This window comes from Dama dama, chromosome 18, assembly GCF_033118175.1.
Source record: "Dama dama isolate Ldn47 chromosome 18, ASM3311817v1, whole genome shotgun sequence".
Classification (NCBI taxonomy): Eukaryota; Metazoa; Chordata; class Mammalia; order Artiodactyla; family Cervidae; genus Dama; species Dama dama.
Genome location: NC_083698.1, coordinates 23875518 through 23890483, shown reverse-complemented (window position 1 = coordinate 23890483; position 14966 = coordinate 23875518). Strand labels below are relative to the sequence as shown.

Sequence of the window (14966 nt, the reverse complement as noted above, 5' to 3'; positions counted from 1 at the left end):
TGAAGAGGAATCTATATACTCTGAAATTATCAAACATTCAACCACCAACTCAGTTCTTCACAGGAAGCTTCTGGAGGATCATATCCATGTCTTCTATTCCTTCAAATAACAGTCCCCCCAAATCCTAATTTTTTATGGACAAAATTTCCATCATCAGTTGGAGTAATTCTAATTACTGATGAAAATCTCTTAATCAGCTGAGATTAATTTTCAGAAAGGCGAGAATGTTTCAGACAGGCAAAAATTATCCTAATCCATAGGATTTGGCTGCATTAAATAACTTCAATTATTTTAGATACAAAGGTATACCATCTTATGAGATAGGTATACAACATTTATGATATTGATATCTAATTAATTCCAATGTTTCATGAGTCAGAGAAAGAAAAGTTTCTTTCAGATTTTACTTGATCACTATTCAGTTCATTTTAAGCAGACTTAACAACTGATCTAGTTAGATATAAATAGGTTACAGTTCAGTTCAGTTCATTCGCTCAGTCGTGTCCAACTCTTTGCCATGGACTGTAACACGCCAGGCTTCCCTGTCCATCACCAACTCCCAGAGCTTGCTCAAACTCATACCCATCAAGTTGGTGATGCCATCCAACCATCTCATCCTCTGTTGTCCCATTCTCCTCCTGCCTTCAATCTTTCCCAGCACCAGGGTCTTCTCCAGTGAGTCAGTTCTTCGCATAAGGTGGCCAAAGTATTGGAATTTCAACTTCAGCATCAGTCCTTCCAATGAATATTCAGGACTGATTTCCTTTAGGATGAACTGGTTGGATGTCCTTGCTGCCCAAGGGACTCTCAACAGTCTTCTCCAACACCACAGTTCAAAGGCATCCGTTCTTCAGCACTCAGCTTTCTTTATAGTCCAACTCTCACATCCATACATGACTACTGGAAAACCATAGCTTGACTAGACGGACCTTTATTGGCAAAGTAATGTCTGCTTTTTACATCAATATTAGATATCCATGTATCCCCTTTGCAAAAGAATATTAAACATCCTATTTTTATTTTAGATAAAAGTCTGGAGTTGTTTTTTTAATGCATTCTAAGAGATCAAAAGTATATTTGTATTCTCTATAATAATTTAATATATGAAGAGTAATATAACTGATTTCATTGTTGCATAAATAGTACAGAGGTCCCTGGTTATTTGCAGTGAACTAAGAAGGAATCAGTTGACAGTTGCAGTCTTAAGAACTAATAAAATAGAATATTCACTTGTTTTTCTTCAAGTAGTATAAAAATGTTACTAAATGATAAACTGATTATTCTTTACCATGAAAATATACACACCTTTATGTTTTCATATATATTTAAATTATATAATTCAAGTATGCATATAATTATTCATACAAGAACTTTTACTATACATATATACACATTATTTGAAAATAAGTTAATCAGTGTAGCCTTGCAACCAATTTAGTTTCCTTCTCTACTCCAACAATTAAAATTCTATAGCCTAGCTGATATTTCTGATTTCTTCATTTTATAAACTCAGTGGTTTAGACTCCATCATTTGTGGTTACCCCAGCTTTGAAATGCAGGACTAAACAGAGAACATATGTGTACATTTAACTTCACTTCCATTACTTTTAGCCTTGTAACCTCCAAAAAGGTATTTATTCCATCTTTAATACACCCAGTATTAAGAATTATATTACTTATACTAACTACCTGAAACAATATGCACAATTCCAAATATGCACAAAAGCATATTTGCCATTTATGTGAAATTCACATTTAACTGGGTGACCCGTACTTTGATTTCCTGTTACTGCACTAGGTGTCCCTCCTCAATTTTTTGCCTAAAACAGCAACATTTCTCTTTTTTTGCAACATTTCTTTTACATTTCAAGTCAATCAATTTCTAAGTTCCAGAAAGTAACTTCAATTATTTTATAGCACTTAATCTCTCCCAATTAAACTTCTACTCTGCGCCATACACTGTGTTTGATATTATGGATCCAAAGATAAAATAGATAAAAATAAGGCAATTCTGTTCCCGAGAGTTCCTAATCTAGTGGTAAGATCCATCATGAGGATGGCCCCAACTCCAAGTGGGGCTTCACACAAGATGCAGCATCCATGCATCTCTGAACAAGAATGTATCCCACCATCATAGAAATCCACATGATGAAACAATAAAGCACATTCTCGTTCATTGGTTTAACTTTAAAATACAAAAGTGCACAAGGTTTCCTTAGTAAGGTCCTTCAGAATTTTAGATTAGGTTAAGATACTGTGCCAAGCTTCAGACAAACTTAAACATAGAGGATCACATACTCTAAAGACTGAGACAGACGCGCTTGAGAATCTACAGTCGCACTCCTTGAACACAACAGCACTGAAAGGGATGCATAATATGAAATCTGTGTATTCACAAACATCCTTACTGTGTAACAAAAGATAACCTTTCCCCCACCTCACCCCGCTGTTTTTAAACTTTGTTTCTAATGCAACATCTATTTTTTCACAAAAGGAAAAGCACTTGGCTGCTGAAAGTCAGCCTCTCTCACATCCATGCATGCACACACCCTCATAAAATACATCCGGACTACTTCAGGGGGAGGCAAGACGGTGGCAACCACCCAGAGTACGATGACATAAGTGTGTAATTCCCCCGTGGTTACAGTGCTCAACTTTATGAATACCAGTTTGTGAACGTCTCTTCTTAAAAGATGAAATGAATCCACTGCCCACAGCTTTGAAATCAGGCAATTGGATTTTTCCCGAGTATTGACTGACTCCTGCAACTGCTTGAAGTACCTTATAGGGTTTTCAAGGACAGGATACTGTTACAGGTGGAATTAGGTTCCCCCAAAATTCAGGGGTTGCAATCTTAAATCCTCGAGTGTTTCCAAATGTGACCTTATTTGAAAATAGAGTCACTGAAGATATTATTGACCCAGGTGAGGTCAGACTGGAGTAGGGGGTGGGCCCCTTAACCAGTATGACTGACATTCTTACAAAAAAGGGGATTTTGAACACAGTCATGCACATAGACAGAATATCATGTGAAGAGAAAGGCAGAGATCCCGGTGATGCTACAGAAGCCAAGGAATGCTGCAAGTTACAGCAAACTGCAAGAAGCCGGGTGAGAGTGAACAGATTATCCTTCACAGCTATCAGAAAGAACCAGTCTTGCCAATACCTTGATCTGGGACTCCTAGCCTCATCTGTGAGAGGATAAGTTTCTGTTGTTTTCTGTTTTAAGTTAGCCTGTGTGTTTCTGTTGCTTTTCTGTTCTAAGTTAGCCTGTGTATGGTCAGGGTTGTCGGGACAACCCTAGCAAACCAATCCCCGTGCTGTCCCCTCCCCCACCCCCAGTTTGGGGATAAGATAACACCAAAGCTTCTCTTCACACACTTAAAGAGAAGGTCTGCTACAAGTGAAGAATCATTTCTCCCTGTAAATTTGCCTGTTACTAACCTACCCTCCCATCACTTTATGGCAAATAGATGGGGAAACAGTGGCTGACTTTATTTTGGGGGGCTCCAAAATCATTGCAGATGGTGATTGCACCCATGAAATTAAAAGACACTTACTTCTTGGAAGGAAAGTTATGACCTACCGAGACAGCATATTAAAAAGCAGAGACATTACTTTGTCAATAAAGGTCCGTCTAGTCAAGGCTACAGTTTTTCCAGTAGTCATGTATGGACGTGAGAGTTGGACTATAAAAAAAGCGGAGTGCCGAGGAACTGATGCTTTCGAACTGTGGTGTTGGAGAAGACTCTTGAGAGTCCCTTGGACTGCAAGGAGATCCAACCAGTCCATCCTAAAGGAGATCGGTCCTAGGCGTTCATTGGAAGGACTGATGCTGAAGGTGAAACTCCAATACTTTGGCCACCTGATGAGAAGACCTAACTCATTTGAAAAGACTCTGATGCTGGGAAAGATTGAGGGCAGGAGGAAAAGGGGACGATAGAGGATGAGATGGTTGGATGGCATCACCGACTCAATGGACATGGGTTTGGGTAAACTCCAGGAGCTGGTGAGGGACAGGGAGGCTTGGCGTGCTGCAGTTCATGGGGTCTCAAAGAGTCGGACATGACTGACCAACTGGACTGAACTGAACTGAACCTACCCTCCAAACAAATTTCTGTCCAGCAAAATGTTACTTTAGTACACAAAGACCTTTACATAATTGGTCAAGTCAGGTTTATGAAATATCAAAACTAATGCTGTGGTTTTAATGCAGAAACAAAAGTCACACCCAGAGAAAGAGCTGATTATCACATTTGGTATTGTTAGTTATTATTAAAGCAAACATACTGGCCTCTGTAGTTCCAGGCACTGAGCTGAGATCTTACTCATTAATACCTCACCACAAATGTGAAATACCGTGCCCCTCACTTTACTTATGATTAGCTGGGGCCTGAAGATGTTCAATAACTTGATGAAAAAGAAAAGAAAGCTCACATAGCTAATTAGCAGAGTTAGTTCTCAAACCCAGCAAGTTTGGCCCCGGGGTCAACACGATTAACTACCATATTATTCCGCTTTAGAACTGTATGTTGTGAAAAATATGACTTTATCAAAACTGACAGTGTGCTATAACGGAAAACATGTAAAGTGTATTCTTTATAAAAGAAGGGCAGTGCACATTGATTCCAATTAACATGCTATAGAAACACTGTACTCAGTCCCACTATTCTCGGCTTGGAGGTTTCACCCCCAACAAACCAAAGGACTGGCTTCCACCAGCGCCCGGTGATTCTGCAATTGATTCTCAACGTGGGCCTCTAAGGAAACCAAGACAAGTGGACAGCACGGTGTGATTTCCAGTCCCAAACACACCTCCTTGTGAACAATGGCAGATATAAATGACCCGCTATTCCTAGTTTATCACACTATGCACCGTACCCACAGGAAACTTTCCAAGAAAGCAGCTTCCTTTTAGCAGAATTCTTCGTTCTTAAAGACGTCCTTCCAGGTCCCACTACTACCGAGAGTGCAGCTTGCGGACCAGCTCCCGGGCAGTTCTGAGGTCAGCAGCGTTTTTCTCCCCCAAAGACGTTTGAGATTAGTACTCTCACCTGTCGTTTCCACCCTTAACCCTGGAACACAGAGGCTGTTGAATTTTAGTGCCTCCAGGTACTAACAATAAAGGGGCTTTCAATGACTTATTAAGAACACCTGTCACCTGAAACCTAGAAACTGTATTGAAGCGCTGTCTTCTGACTTCGTTAGCCCTAAGAGGAACTTAAGAACTGCATTCACATCAACCATAGAACTTTCTCCTATCCTAAGAAAAAATGCTGAGCAAAGCAACACACCCCAAAAGAGCCGATATATATAGCTAGATTTGATTTCATACCTAGATTTGGCAAATAACTTGTATATATCACAGAGGAGTCTTAGCCAATCATGTTTCTTAGGTCGGACATGCTAATACCACTCTAAAACCTTCATAAAAATTACATGGTTGTTGGTTTGTTTCAAAACCTTCAACCTCTAAAATTAGTCATCTTTCTGTATCCATTTTGTATTAGAGTCTTTCCAAAAGAGGGCAATCTCAGAGGTAAGCCCTTCAGGGGAACACTTTATGCAGTGTGATCATCCTGAAGTTTTTGTTTTCTGGCGGGAGGGGGTGAGGTGCTGGGGCCTGGGAAGGTGGGTAGCTTTTCTTTAAGAAAGCAATGGCAATGTGTTGTACACTTGAAATTAACTCGATATTTTAAATCAGTTGTATGTCAATTAAAAAGGGTATGCAAAAGCAATAAAATAATATTAAAAATAAAGCAATTGCAGCTGCTTCAAGGAAAAACCACTCCACTACAAATTCATTTTCTATATTCTGTAAGCTTATTGTTAAGTAGCAAGAGCAAGCTTTTCAGGAAGAACTCTGAGGTCAAGTGTCAGCCAAATGTCTGTAGTTAAAATGAGGACTTCTGCTTATTTCAAAAGATAAGCCACTGTGAGTAGAAGGTTCTTTTTTGCTGTCATCCTCTCCACCAAGGATGATCTCTTTCTCTCAGCTAATGTGGGCCATCACACCTGTTGCTTCTCAGAACAAGAGGTGATGTAGTTGTTGATTTTATCCCTTGCACCATGATCAATCAATATCCTGAAGAATTCACAAATGCACCCACATACCCAAAGCTGAGGGACCTTTTTAGCCTCCATTTGACCCCACTCCTGTAAAAACATTTCTCTAGTAGAACCTGAAAGCAATCTTTATGGGTTGCAGCAAATGTACACACCCTTTGTAACTGGATCAGGCAATCCTAGCATGGGGCAGCGCAAACAAAGCCGGGCTCCATAGCGTCAGCGGCCTCCACTTAGGAGCTGGAGAAACAGGAAGCCAGCCTGCATCCGTCTCCTCACAGGTGGGTGTTGGCTTACTTTCGGCAGATGGTGGGTTTATGAGTCTAATGTATTATATATTTCTCAATAGACAAATATTTGCACTGGACCAGAATGAATAAGAAAAAAATTCCTCAGTTTAGTTTCCAAAGTATATCCGAAGTTTTAGGACACCTCAGCATTTAAACTACCTTAGGAGGAGGGGGAGGGCTTCCTTGGTGCCTCACGGGGTGAAGAACCCGCCTGCCAGTGTAGAAGCAGGTTCGATCCCTGGGTCGGGAAGAGCCCCTGGAGAAGGAACTGCCAACCCACTCCAGTATTCTTGCCTGGGCGATACCAGGGACAGAAGAGCCTGGTGAGCTACAGTCCATGGGGTTGCAGAGTCAGACACAACTCAGCTACAGAGCAACAAGAGGACAGGGGAATGAGTCATGAGCCCTGGATTTCTTTTTTTTCTGCTTAAAACCTGACCCAGTCAATAAAGGAATGGAAGGGAGCCATGTAGTGAGGTCTATTGGGGACTGACTAGATTTTTCCCATTTGGAGAGTTCTTTGATATATAAGTACATACTAATTAATAAAAGGGTACTAGTCAGGTTCCCAACTTGAATCAGAAAGTGTGGCCTATCTAATTGTCTTTCTCTAGTAATTTATGTTGTTCCTTCCACAGTATGAGGGTCATTTTTTATCTTAAATGTGAACTGCACTGGTGAAGAAATCTGAGTAAATGTTCAACAGGTTTAACAGAATATTAGTTTCACATTACACCTCTAGAGCAGGAGTATACGTACCTGTCTCTTCCCTATAGGCCTGTTTTTTTCACTTTTGTTTTTTCTATACTTACTGAAAAGGTGGAGATTAGCATTTAATTTGGCTTCCCTGCTGAACCTGAAAGAGCTCCCTCGCTGCAGGGGCAAGGAGACAGATGGATTTCAATGGATGATGACATTATGGAAAACACATCACCTTCTCCAAAGCAGCAACCCAAGAAAAGCCGGAGCTGGCCACTGGAATGAAAATTAATTTCATAAATGCAGTAAATGTTTTAAGTCCTCCTAATGTGGTGTTTTGACTTTTGAAAATGAGTCACAGTAGGAAAACTTATTTAAAAGAATACTCCCCCAAAAAGCAAAATAGTTTGACCCATAAACTTTTTCATATAGCATGACTGGAAAATTCAATATAAGAAGGAAGATAATTTGATTCATCTGATTCTCTCCACAAGGAAAAAGCAATCAGAGTAAAATAAATTTCCAAAGAACTTCTTGCATTTACTTCCAGAAGAAAGGTTCAGAGAAATACAGTAATTGAGTTTTCCAGTCATGCAAGAGTGTCTTGATATGGCTTGGAGTAGGACCACAGCCAAGTAGCTGGGGGATATTTAGTGAAAATATCAAGGAAGGACTATTTTTCTCTCCCTTTTTTTTCTCTCTCTCTCTCTTATAAATTTAAAACAATTAGAGGAGGACAAAAATGACAAAAGAAGTATCACAACATGAATATCCATTAATGTTCTTTAAGAAGTGTAAGTAAAAAATAGGAATAATTTTAAATTATTTTTGTTGGATGGAATCTATACGGCCTGAGAGTTATCTGAGTTAGAATAGTTATTTTGATCAAATACTCTGCTTAATTATGACTCATAATACATGAAATATCTTCAAAACATAGATTTTAAAAGCTGTCTTAAATAAATAATAAAATTAATCTTTGACTATTGAGAGCCTTCTAGCATCTCTGATTTTCATCATATCCAAACAAATAGCTCCCTCTCTCCCTATTGGTCAAACCCTCAGGAGGCTTCCACAGGCCTGAAGCCTCTCTTGAAATACTTCCCTACTTTTGTTACGTCAACCCTCTATTGTTGTTGTTCCGTGACTTAGTCGTATCCGACTCTTTGCGACCCCATAGACTGCAGCATCGTAGGCTTCCCCATCCTTCACTATCTCCTGGAGTTTGCTCAAACTCATGTCCATTGAGTTCTATGCCATCCAGCCATCTCATCCTCCGTCATCCCCTTCTCCTCCTGCCCTCAGTCTTTCCCCGCATCAGGGTCTTTTCCAATGAGTCTGCTTTTTGCCTCCGGTGACCAGTGTTGGAGCTTCAGCATCAGTCCTTCCAATGAGTATTCAGAGTTGACTTCCTCTAGAATTGACTGATAACTCTCCATACTGCAGATTTTCTACCTGCCTTTCTAGTCAACCTTTTCTAATGTATTCCCTAAATCTCTGATCAACCTCCTACGTGGCAAGCACTAGGGCTCCATCCAAGGACCTTCTTTACTTTTTATGTATAATCTCCACATAAGTGATCTCATCTAATTCTATTTATTTAAAACCCACTGATAAACTGATGACTCACACATTTTATTTCCTGACCTGATTTCTCCACCGGCTACCAGACTCCTTATTAGTAAATGGCAGTATCTTAATGATTCCAACCAAAAACTTCCCATGACTTTGGAAGACTCACCCATGACTATTCCTATTCCTCATTCCCCTCAACTAACCCTTCAACAAGTCCTATTGACTGTACTGCCAAAATATATTTCTTTGCACATGACCTTTCTTCTGTCTCCAGTGTTACCGTTTCAGCTTCTTCATTATAACCTTTCACATAGACAACTGCAGTCGCTTCTGAATGATTCTTCTTGATCCAGTTTTTCTTTTGTAAGTCAATAAATCTGCTTTCTTAACCTAGGATAACCTTTTTTTAAAAAAAAAATGGAACAAGGGCAAACCACTCCCTAACATAAAACCACTTAATGGTTTCCCAATGGACTATGTCTCTGCATGCTAAGATAAGAAAACCCAGTTGAAATTGACGTAAATGATAAAGAGAATTCACTGACTCACACCAGGAAGATCCAGAAATAGGGCATCTCAAAAACGTCATCAAAGTTCCACTTTCTGCTTTCTTCTGCCATCCACGGTGTTGAATCTCTCACAATAATGGCTCATAAAATGTCTGTCAGACACAATCAGGATAACAAGATTTTTGTTCATGTCTAAAAGGAGGGAACAAGTGTCCAGTTTCCCCTAACTGGATGTCTTGGATCACAGACACACTCCTGACATAAATGACTACAGACAGAAGATTGGGAAATGCTGATTGGCCTGAGCCAACAAGAACCCATTCATGGAGCTGGAAATGAGGTCAGCTTCTCACTGAAGAATAAGGGCAATGCATGAAGATGTATAAGATTCACACATTCAGAAAAAAAAGGATGCCTTAGTTTGGATTGCTTTAATAGAATATCATAGTCTGAGTGACAATAATCATTTATTTCTCACAGTTCTGGAGGCTAGTAATGTGAGATCAGAGTGTAGGCATGGTTGGGTTTTTGGTGAAGGCTCTCGTCCTGCTCTGAGCTTCTCCAGTGGTTCAGTGTAAAGAATCTGCCTGCAATGCAGGAGACCCAGGTTTGATCACTGAGGCAGGATGATCCCCTGGAAGAGAGCATGACAACCCACTCCAGTATTCTTGCAGTGAAAACCCCATGGACAAAGGAGCCTGTCAGGCTACAATCCAAAGGATTGGAAAGAGTCAGACACAACTGAAATGATTAAGCATGCATGCACACTCTTCCTGATCTACAAAGAGCTGTATTCTCACATATGAGAGACAGACAAAGAACTCTCTTGGTCTCTTCTTATAAGTCCACTAATCTACTCATGAGGATTCCACCCTCATGACCTAATTACCTCCCAGAGGCATGCATGCATGTTAAGCCACTTCAGTTTTGTCCGACTCTTTGTGACCCCATGGACCATAGTCCAGCAAGCTCTTCTTTCTGCGGGATTCTCCAGGCAGGAATACTGGAGTGGGTTGCCATTCCCGCCTCCTGGGGATCTTCCTGACCCGGGGATCAAACCTGTGTTCTCTTACGTCTCTTGCATTGACAGGTGGGTTCTTTACCACTAGCACCACCACTCTCCACATCCTATCACATTTGGGAGTTAAGATTTCAACACATGCATTTTTGGAGAGATGCAAACATTTAGTCCACAACAAGGAGAAAATGAAAGTTAGGTAGGCAAGCAACAATGTCCATGATTCATGGCCTGTAAGGTGCTACTGATCCGTTTCTGTTCTCCCAGCCTGCTCTCCACACTCTTGTACCTGTCTTCCTTTTGCTCACTGTGTCCACACAAACTGGCACTCATATTACTCTCTTATGCCAAGAATCTCTCTCTCATTTCAGATTATTTTAACTCATGTCTCCTGCCTGAAACAGTCTTCTCACTCAGCTTTTCAAGTGGTTCCTTTTGATCCCTCTGATCTTAACCCAGAGCACTGCCTACTGCCTCTTCTGCTCTGGGCTGTCTAAAACCGTGGCAGATGTACACACCCCCATTCTAACCATCGAGCCTTAGATTTCACTACATCTCTGAGGGATTTCATCACACACAGCATAATGGCCTAAAAGTGCATTTTACCTTTAATTATTACAATTTGTATGTTATGAATTAAAATAGAGGTTTAATTTAATTTAAAAATAGATATGTGTTACTTTTCCCTTTGAATCAAAAGGAAACTCTCAGAGGAGCATCAAAGAAACCAATCTGGAAACCTTGCTTCCTCGGCGGTCAAGAAATCCTATTATTTGAGAAATAGTCCCACTCAAAGAAGGAATATAAACTAGCAAATCTGGAGTTACTGAGTCAGGGATCATATCTGCAATGGCCATAGCAGGCGCACCAGTCCTGAATATAGGCAGCTGTTCTGCCAGCCTGGTCAGTGCAATGCCTTCCTTTGGAAGGATTCTCTGCAAGAATCCCAGCTTCTACCGCACTGTCATCATTCCTCCAGTGAATATGACGCTCTTAGACTGGTTTGTTGGAGTGTATAAAATCACTAAGGCTTTAGGAACATGACTGATCTTTGAAAATTAGATACTGTGGAGGAATACAATAACCAGCAATATTTAGCCCAGTTACTACTACAATGAGTTAAAAACTACAAATTGACATAAAACTTGCAAACATACTGCGATAAATTAGAAAAGATAACTGTATGACAACTGATTTATAAAACATAAATTTGATGAGAGAAATGTCAGGATGAAATGAGGTACTGGAGCCCTTGAATGCAAACGATGCCTTTATTTGCAGGAGTGGAAAGTATTTGGCAACACCAGCAGGAACCCTAGCAAATTTCCCTAGATTTTGGTTGTGAAAATCAAAACCAGTTGTGCGTGTGACTTAGCACTCACGTAAGGGCTGAATTTTGCTTATGAAACCTTATTCCAGCAGAGACCCAATTAAATACTGATTACCAAGTGTCTATCTGTGATGACAGTTCTCTGGGTAAAAATACATGTATTTGCAAGACAAGTACTGAAAGCCTAATGCTGGCCTCATTTCAGAGCCTGCTAGATTTTTGACAATCCTTGACTTTTCAGTTTAACACTGCATCAATCATTTAGAAGGATTCTTGGGTTATTTGTCATTTCCAGTATGTGTATGCCCTTGTTGCAACTTTAGTGTTTGCCAGATTCTTGCCAGATTCTATCATCTCATAGGTTGAAAATGTAAAATACATACAATTTACTGAAATAAAACAATCTATTGTAAGATCATTATTTTATACATAACACTAAAAATGATTTAAAGTGTTGCCAATTCAACTATGACACATGATCCATTGTAAAAGCATTATCATTTTTAAGCTGTTAAAATGCTGAAAAAATGTGCACCTTGGAGGAAATGTGTTTGTAAAAGACATAAAGTAATGCTAAATGTTGGTTTTTAAGGTTAGATTTACTAATTCAGAGTTCTCTGAATCCCTGCAACTAGTTAAGTTACTAAAAGAATCGGTAACTTCTTATATGTTCTTTAAAGTTCAAAAGGAAGTAGTCTTAAATGAATGAAGTGTTTTTCGTGTATTTGGAACCTAATATTTTCAATCTATGTACCTATGAAGTAAGCCAAGCTTTCTCTGACCTAGAATTATGTATTACTACTTTCACTTGCCTCTGTAATTTTAAATGTAAAATGGGAGGTTTGGAGCCAGCAATTAATGGACGTTTGACCTTGGACAAATTATATAACCTCTGGATTCTTCTCCTTTATCAATTCAGGTAATAATAATAGTGGTTCTCTTATTGTATCATTGGCATTGTTACAGTATTCTCCTAGAGTATCTAAGTAAGATGAGTATTATGGCTGATTCATGTTGTATAGCAGAAACCAACACAACATCATAAAGCAGTTATCCTCCAATTAAACACAAATAAAAAGTAATCAGGAAGAATGCTCTCTCTCACTCACACACACACACACACACACACGAGGTATAAAGTGCTTGGAACCCATGATGCCTAGCACAGTGCAAGCACTGAATAAATTATCATTTCACATCTACTCAAACATGTGGGTAACACAGAATTAAGTTCCATTGACATGCCCATGGGAAGGGGAGTAGGAAAGGGAAGGAAAGTGTTCTAACTACTACTGCCAATTTATAAACCACCTCAAAATTTAATATCTTAAAAGGACTGTTTATTATGTGTACTGATTCTGTGGGTCAGGACATCATACAGAGCACAGATCCGTGATGTTGAGAAGACTTGAAGGTAGGCAACGACTATAGGGCATGGCAACCCTCTCCAGTATTCTTGCCTGGAGAATCCCACAGACAGAGGAGCCTGGCACGCTACAGTTCATAGGGTCGCAAAGAGTCGGACACAACTTAGCAGCTGACACTATGAAAAGCAGGACACTTTATCTGTTTGCTCCTGGCCTGAGTGCTGAAGGATTGATGCTTCTGAATGGTGGTGTTGGAGAAGACTCTTGAGGGTCCCTTGGACTACAAGGAGATCCAACCAGTCCATCCTAAAGGAAATCAGTCCTGAATATTCATTGGAAGGACTGATGCTGAAGCTACAATACTTTGGCCACATGATGTAAAGAACTGACTCACTGGAAAAGACCCTGATGCTGGGAAAGATTGAAGGCAAGAAGAGAAGGGGATGACAGAGGATGAGATGGTTGAATGGCATCATCGACTCGATGGACATGAGTTTGAGCAAGCTCTGGGAGTTGGTGATGGACAGGGAAGCCTGATGTGCTGCAGTCCATGGGGTCTCAAAGAGTCAGACACGACTGAGTGACTGAACTGAACTGATGCAAAGTACTAGATTATTTACTTTATATCTGAACTTTGCAACATTATGAAGTTAGTATAATTGCCCCCTTTTTACAGGTAAAAAAGTTAAGGCTCAGAGAGAGACTAAAAAATTTGGCCTATTTTATCTGATCCCTAACTCTATGCATTTTCTACTACCACACAATGCTTTTGACTTGCTTATAAAATTAACTTCTTGAGGATATTAAGTTAAAAGAACCAGACAGATACTTCTGGCCAGAACTGGAAACAGGGGGAAAGAATCCCGAGTATCACAGTAAGCTTTTTACTTGAAATAGATTTTTAAAAAATCTTAAGAAGAGGGCATTTAAGGTTCCCAGCCAGCCACAGACCCAACGGCTCTTCAGAGCAACGTGCTTTGACAGGAGCCCCATCACACAAGGTCTAAGTTGATTTTAAGTATTTCTGCAAAGAGCATGAACCAAGAGGAAAAAATAAACCTCAAACAGAAAGAAAGTAGAAATCTTCAGGGAGATTTCTTAATGGGCCAAAACACAAATTTTGAACAAAAAATTATAAATATTCAAAAGGTATTTCCAGAAATCAATAGGGACAAACAAATGACAAAACACGAATCTGAAGCTGGCTGTGTTAATTAGCTAGAAAAATAAATATAGATGTTACATCAATGTTTCTGGAGCTTACTATAGCCATTAAAAAATAGATACTGACAGGAAACTGTTCTGGAAGCTTTAACATCACAGTTCTCCTAAGCCCACTTTTCCGCTTGTTCTTTGTAGGCTGTATCCTGGACTTTCCTTAGGGACACTGTTAGATTTGCATATTTCTCACTGTCTGGGTTAACATGCCCTTCCAGACTTCTCTCAGATAATAAAGTAGTTTATTGAGCTACTGAAACTTTTTTAATTTGGAAGTATTTCTTTTAAGATAGTGTGATAAAGGCATTTTATTGAGGTTTGCTACTTGAAACAAAAAGAATCCTGGGTATTTTTTTAAAATGTGTGTCACAGCACAAAACAAATTACAGGACTGAACTTTATAACTGATAATCTAATATTGATACTTTCATCTAAGCAGTACATCAAGTTCTCATATGAAGTTGGCTATTTACCTGAAATCTCACTGAAGAAGCTGGGGGAAAATGTTCATTCTTAAATTGAAAAGTGAAAACAACTTTCAAAGTACTGGCCCTAGCAGAAAATGTAAAAGCAAATTAAGAGAATTAAACTACATTCTTTCCACAAATAAGGTAGTTCTAACTATTTAGAAAAACAAAGCCCTTTGTTGGAAACTCTCCCAGTAACAGTTTATGTGTCATCATTTCTAATAAAATTCATTCCAGTTATTAATTGCACATGAGTAATTTTAAATTCACACACACAGACGCACAGAGGCACATGGACACAGCGGAATGGATCAAGAAACAAACAAGGACTGGTATCGTCCCTGTTTGTTTAAGTGTCTTTCTGTGGTACCTAAAGCTAGTTACTGGTGGTTTAATTCCTTTCCTATTCAAAAGCTTCTGTATCTGA

The 14966-nt window shown here is 39.5% G+C and overlaps 1 long non-coding RNA gene across 1 annotated transcript in view; it reads right to left on the bottom strand.

Annotated features, from left to right (window-relative positions):
- The window catches only part of LOC133072126 (uncharacterized), a 130146-nt gene that overhangs the window by 75101 nt on the left and 40079 nt on the right, over positions 1–14966 (bottom strand). The gene's annotated exons all lie outside the window — the stretch shown is intronic.